The following is a 7,219-nucleotide window of genomic DNA, read 5'->3' as shown; positions in this document are numbered from 1 at the left end:
CCGAATGATGACATCAAGAGTCCTGAAAAATCAGAAAACTACTTTAAAATGTATTCCTATGGGCGCTAAGCCTTCTTTTCACCCTTAGTCGGCCCAACCTGGTGACAGCAGCGCCACCGCACCTTGCTTACGTCACAGATCGGTTTTGGTCTATATGTCACGCGCTGTAGTCCTCCGCTGGGATGGTGTCGATGAAACAAACAACACTAAGGGCCTGGAAATCCGAGCGGAGGCGTCCGAAGGTTGGAGACCACATTTCTTAAGAACACTTTCTTCCTCGTACAATTCGGGCTTTGAACGTTCCTAAAATATGCAGGGCAGGCTCTGTACTTATCATATATGCTGTGGCACGTCTGCAAATGAGTAGCCGACAACTATTACTTCAGCACCCGTGCCCACTTTGGCTCGCAGAAAGCAGCCGTTGATCACAATCTCCACGAAGTGCACCGTTTCTTTCTTGGGATGCTTCGTCGAGTTTACGTATTTGCTGTTCCCGCTAGCTCGCCACTTTTAAACGGCACCCAGAAACTTCTCGGTTCTGCCAGTTTCGTTGACACTCAGCTCGGTCACCCTCCCATCTGCTTTTTAAAGCGGCAGGCGTTCTCGAAGCGTCCTTTCTTGTGAGCAAAACGGCCCATCTCATTCCTCTCTAGACATTCCGAACTCCTCGCGGCCACAGAAATTGCATGCTCGGTGATTGGCGGCGAGCCGTCGACTCGCTGTCTGATATCGTCACGTAGTGGTGCCAAGGCCGTAAACACCAAAAGAAGACGCAGGCTTGATGGTGCTGAAATTAACTCTTTATTGGGCTGACTTGCACCCGCAAACTAAGCAACTCAGCAGCGGCGAAAGCAATAAACGTGCTCATCGATCGTCGAACTAAGAATTCCCGTCACACTCGTCAATGCTCAATTTAAAGGCTGTTCAGAACAATCTAGATAATATCGCAAACTCCTACCAGCACAACCTGGAACATTGTTGAAACATACGCAAGTGATCGGAATCTTCGAGACAGATCTCGGCGCATCGTTCGCGACAAAGAAAATGATGACGCGTCGTATCGCTACAACGAGCATGAACAAATACAGGATACAGAATTGATACACGTGCCAGAATAACAGTGATAAGGCCGCAAGCTGTCGGCCGTTAAAAAGCAACAAATACAACTAGTTTTGAATGTTTCGAGGCAATATGAATGCTCCGTACTCGATACTGATCTCCGTGGCTTTCTCCCTTTAACAGCATCGACATCTGGTGTTTCTGTTCGCCGTTTAAGTTTAGCTTGCCTCATTTTTAATGTCTCAGTTCTGGCCAAATTGACAAGGCGTGCTATCACCGAAAGCGACTGGTCGAGCAGGCCCACAACAAACTGGTCGCGCACGAACCGTTCCATGAAGTCACTGAATTCAAACCGACGTGGTAGTTCGGGCAACGTAACAGAGAACTCGTCGACAATTTTTCCCACCTGTTGTTTGCGGCGGTTGAAACGAGCGTTTTCTGCGCTCTTCGACGGCTCGTAGTGCGCTTGGAGCTTCACTTTTACGACTTTAAAATTCTCGAGTTCTGCACCCGTGGCTTTAAGAGACCGCAATATATCTCGCGCTTTCAGACCCATCATGCAAAGCAGAGCTGAAACGCTCCTAACCTTAGACTGTTTCCTAACCTTCCGCAAGGAGCCCTCCATGCTCCATAAATGCAAGGCGCCCCCAGAAGGCGAACGCGTATTCCAGAAGCTTCCTTTCGCGTTCCCTGCCAAATGAGCGCCTCACCAAAGGAGGCAGAACCAAAAAGAGTGCGGATTACGAGACTAAATGCAAAAAATATGCACTGTATCGCTAAAGTAAACTGCCAGCGTTGTTAATTTTATAGTTACACCCATACATCTGGCCATAAATTCTATTTGTTCGGTTAAGCGCTGAAAAATAATCACAAAAACGCTGTATTGGACAGGAAAGCAAACTCAGTCTGGCAACCGTCGGTGCATCTGACCGGCGTATCGGCGTCACTGCTTGGTCAGCGTCGTGCGGCCACATTGCCATCGTCGCCGCGCGTCGATGCATTTTGTTGATTTTGTTTGTGTGTTTCGCCCTGTGCTTGTGTCTGCTTGTTTGCCATGCCGGGCAAAGCGTATTTCACGGAAGAGGAAAAGGACTTGCTGGCGGAGTTCGTCACGAAGAACACAAGTGTAATCGAAAACAAAAAAAAGTTACGCAGTTTCGTTGAACGTGAAGGCGAAGGCATTGGAACGGCTCGGTGTGGCATGCAACAGCATGCCGCACGTGCGACCAAGGGAGGTCAAACAGCTAAAAAAATTATGGGACAATCTGAAGCAAAAACTAAAGGAAAAAGCAAAACAAATTCGAGACGTGATGGCCACAGGTACGTTCTCGTCTTATTTTTTACCCCGCAAATTTTAGTTTGTTTTTTTTCCCCCCGAAAAGTTTCAAATATATATTGCATTGTATTGCAGGCGGCGGACCACCTCCTGAACAAATCAACGACAGACTCGCCCGAATAGAGGCGTTCGTGCTGCACGTAACGCTGCGCGTGCCCAATCCTTTTGACAGCGACAGGCATTCGCAGTCGCCAGCCAGCCAGCCAGCTCCATGCCAGTCAGTCCGTTGCGGACTTTAGTGGCAGCATGGCGGTAACCAACAGCCCGACGACAGCGACAACGATAGGCGGAACGCGATTTCGACGTCCACCACCACCGTTTTTGTAGTTCTGCGGTCGCTGTCGCGTGTTTCACTGCTTGCGGTGCAGTAATTGCTCGATTGCTGCTGAGTGCACGTGTCATTGCCCTAAGGATTTCCGGCCTCGTTTCCTGACCTCTCTATTCTGAACCATTTCAAAATAAGCGGCTGGGGCACATTTTTTTTTTTTATTCTAGAAGTTTGCCATATGGCATAAGTTAAGAAAGGGTGAAGTCCAGTTTCCGGCCACAGTTGTGTTGTTAATATATAGGTCCTTTGTTGCTGCTATAATTATTACGCATATTGCCCTCTTTCTGATTATTATTGGTGTAATTAGCGCAGAGAATTATTAATAATTAGCAATTATGTAATAAAATACCCTCTATACCTGTGCACTTTAAAGTATTTAGCCACATTCCTCAGTCAACCTACGCATATCCCAATGTCTTATTGCTTAGTTGCCATGAATGCAGACAACTGCTTGCTATTTTCACGTAGAAGTGTGAATATGTGGACAGGTGAACACCGTACGCCTGTTGTAAATGTATATACTCAAGCTCCCACTGCAACACAGCTGCAGGAGCTTGTGTGTTCGAAAAACTTTCTAGAATACATCATACATTGTGTATCTTGTGATGCTGAACATACAGGCGGTCGTGCACCGAAATACTTACTCAGACGCCATGTATGCTTTTCTTGAACACCATTTATTTGTTTTGTTTCCTATGTTCTCGTAACGTGTTTTCTTTTTTTTTTTTTGCAGAATTTGTGATGAATCTCAATAACAACCAGCATCAGCCAGGATTTTCCGCAACTTCGCCATCCCCTACCACCACCAATGGCGGGGGGCTGCCAGAAGAAGCAACGGCGATGGCGTCACGCGCAGAGGAGGCAGCACTGCAGCCGGACTCAGGAGCTGAGCCTATAGCAGCCCGCCGTCGATAAGGTGGTCGGCTTGCTGCTCTTGATACGGCGCTCTCAACAGAGCTGGAAGCTCGCCTTCGAAGCGCCGAAGATGAGCGCAACCAAAGGCGCATCAAGCATGAGAGAAGGCTGCAAATGAAGATGCATTAAAACAAGCAAAGTATGCCGATGAAAGGAAAAAACGCGACGTGCAGCACAAAATGAAGATGCGCGTATTGCGAGGCAAACTGAAAGTGCAGAACCTCAAGGAAGCTTTTCTGCTGAAAAAGCTTGAAGCCCTTGGAGCAGGCGGTATCAATGAAGCTGGCCACATGGCACCATAAACTCATTTTGTGCAGACACTTTCGTTGCGATTTTCATCATAATCATCAGCCTGACTATACCCCCTGCAGGGCGAAGGCCTCTTCCATATTTCTCCAATTAACCCGGTTCTGTGCTAGCTGCATCCACTTGACCCCTGCGAAGTTCTTAACCTCATCCGCCCACCTAACTTTCTGCCGCCCCCTGCTACGCTTTCCTTCCCTTGGAATCCAGTTTGCTACCCTAAGCGACCATCGGTTATCCTCTCTTCGTACTACATGTCCCGCCCATGCCCATTTCTTCTTCTTCTTAATTTCCACTAGAATGTCGGTAACTTCGAGTTATTTCTCTGACCCACTCTGCACGCTTCCTATTTCTTAATGTTAACCCTACCATTTTTCGTTCCATAGCCCTCTAGGTTGTCCTCAACTTAAGTAGAACTCTCTTGGTTAGCCTCCACGTTTCAGCCTCATAGGTGTGTACAGGTTGCGATTTTAATTTATCCTAAAGAATGAGCACTATTTGGTATGCTAACAACACTTGGCTTTAATTACGCAGCATTAACCTCTGTTTACCTCTACACAGTGTCCATGTCGCTGTTATCTTCACTAGTGAAGCAACGCTGGATGTGGTGCCTGCGATGCTGGGTGCCCAGAAGTGCGCCAGGTTCACTCACTTCCGTATCTGCATATTCAGGCTCTGGGTCACTGCCATTAGGGACGGGATCCCTCAAAGTGCAAGCAATGATGTGCAGTGCAGCCCATGCGGTTATAATTGCAACCGATCGCTCTGTCAGCGTTTCGAGCTTCGTCTTCAAGCAGGCGAATCGTATTTTCCATACCCCAAAAGCCCGCTCAATTGAGTTTCTTGTTTTAATTTGACCTCTGCTGTACCCGAAAGGTACATAGAAACATAAAAAGCTCACGCTTATTTCGCATAGCTTAAGCAAAACGATTTCCTCCTTGCCTTTTCTCAGCAGCTGTCCGAGGGTTTCTCATGGGTGTCATTAAGAAGGGCGAACATGCATACCCTTGATCTCCAAGAAGAATTCCTGTTGTCGCCTTTTGCTCGTACATTACCATTACCCTGCTGTCGGAGAAAATGCGACTGTCATGAACAGATTCAGGCCAGCTTGCCACGACATCATAAAATTGGAGCTCTGACCCCAAGGCCACCTGTCAAAGTAAAAGAATTATGGAAACAGTAGCATGTGGGTAGCCATATTGTATTTGTACAGATATCATGTAGAGTCTTCTACACGCCTGTCTAAAGACCTTCGGTGTATGTGTGACACTGCTGCTGTCTGATGGATTGGCCAAAGCTTTTTGTGGCATACATAGGCAGCCACTGTCACTTGGCATGTACTCTAGATAAGTATGCAGCATATATGTATATATGCCATACATTAACTACTTCGCTTTCACCTTACAACCTTCTTTTGAGGTGTTCATATTGGGTCTGTGTGTTTACTTCAGTGTGCTGACAGTGACTAGTGTTGGCACCTGCGTGGTACAGCCTTCGTCAAAAGTTTAGAGTTCAGGGGGTTACTCCTGGGCCACATCATGTGGCTTGTAATGCAGTCCCAGCGTTCCAAATCTAGTGAAGTTAAGCAGATCTTTTTTTTTGCCCTACCCTCACCAATGGGAAGGACTTCCACAAATTCTAAAGCAGCGCCAGTACACGGTTCTTATAAGCAAATCCCTTGGCGACTCTAAACTTTTGACAAAGCCTGTACATGTACGGAAGAAAACATAATGCACTTGACATCATACAAAAAAAAAAACGAGCCCTCTTATGGACACGCTTTGCAAGTTGGTAAGAAACCCTATTTGGGCTGTCATTTATAGAAAGTTGGGGGAAAAAAAAGGAGCGCTCGCCTGCACATTTATGGAGAAGACCCCTTTCCTGTTTCTGAACACCTCCGCTTCGTCTTCACCTGGGCTCTTTATGGGCAGATGTGTGCAATCTATGCATCCGGTAACGCCGGGGAATCCTGCCAGCCTAGTCATTACTGACCTCGCTTCAAAAGCGCTTGGCAGCCGGACGTACTTCGGGTACAGTCGCCGGCAGATCAACAGTGTCACCTCCCAGATGCATCGGCACACGGAGGGTTGCGATGCGCAAACAAGATCACCAACAACAGTTTGCATTCCACCCCTGCCGTAAAAGCGTAGTGCGATCAGCACCTTCAACATAGTAGGTAGCGGGGCTCCTCTGTTGTCCGTGTTGGAAGGCAGTTGCAGCTTTGCTAGTATTGATGTCACTGATCGCTTTCAGAAGCAATAACGGGCTAGAAACTCCTCTTCTGTGTAGTGCTCGAGTGGATTCTGCCTGTCGGTGAGATGCCGGAGAGGAGTCACCGCCGGCGGCTTGTAAACGCCGCCGTAAACCAATTCAGCCGCGCGTCTAAGAAACCTTGCATAACTCTCGAAGCTGTCGTCTTCGGATAAGTTATGAAACGCCATTCTCGCTGCTCGCTGTAACAAGAACAAATGGCAGAAAGCTGTGCTGTCCGTGGGAACTGGCAAGACCCGATCCGAACGTCAGTAGACCGCGGCCATCTTGGCTGCACACGACACCTGCCCGCAGCCAAGCCACGGCGGAAGTAGAATGGTGGCATAGAGGAAGGAAAGCTTGGGAGAGGCCCTAACGTCATTTTTTGAAGCCGGCGCGGCCGCGCCGCGACCGGACGCTGCAACGTCTCTCCTCCTCCTTTACCCTTTCTCCGCGACTCTGACATACCTAGGGGCCTTAGCAACGCTGTTGCTAGTGGCCCGAGTTTTCATAGCAACAGCGTCGCCGTTGCTAATGGCCCGACTTGGCTAACCCTAAATTTTGACATCACTTCCGCCACACTTTCTTCAATGCATTGGGAATGACAAGAGCCTCTCCTAAGTTGTTTCCTTCCTCCATGAATGGTGGCGAAGGCTGGGGCCCGATCCTCGATATTCGCCTTCCCCTGGCGGCGCCATATTGTCTTTCTGATTGGCTCAGAAAAGAGTCACGTGCTTCAAACTTGTGGCGCGAAACCATCAGTTGAGGCAAGCACTTTTAGCGGTTACGTCAAAATGACGTAGCCGTGAAAATTGATTTCAACCGGAGCTATCCTTGTTGCCTGGATGACAAATACGAATGATTTTGGAGTGGAAGCAAAGTTACTGATGGTGGTTTGGAGAACACTTACGCTCGATTAACCAATGTGATGAAAATAATGGCATACTTGGGAAGGAGCGGATGCTCAAATTTGATTGGCTGGAGCTATGTCACGTGAAACACGTGATACGCAAGCATATTTAGATTAC

The 7,219-nt window shown here is 48.0% G+C and overlaps 1 pseudogene; it reads left to right on the top strand.

Moving 5' to 3' along the window:
• The first annotated feature begins 2,113 nt into the window (after window positions 1–2,113).
• LOC146202457 (uncharacterized) lies at window positions 2,114–3,940 on the top strand (annotated as a pseudogene).
• Window positions 3,941–7,219: the final 3,279 nt, after the last annotated feature.

The sequence above is a fragment of the Amblyomma maculatum genome, chromosome 1 (genome assembly GCF_055883805.1).
Source record: "Amblyomma maculatum isolate TAMU_Amacu chromosome 1, ASM5588380v1, whole genome shotgun sequence".
Lineage (NCBI taxonomy): Eukaryota > Metazoa > Arthropoda > Arachnida > Ixodida > Ixodidae > Amblyomma > Amblyomma maculatum.
This window is presented reverse-complemented; position numbering and strand designations above follow the sequence as displayed.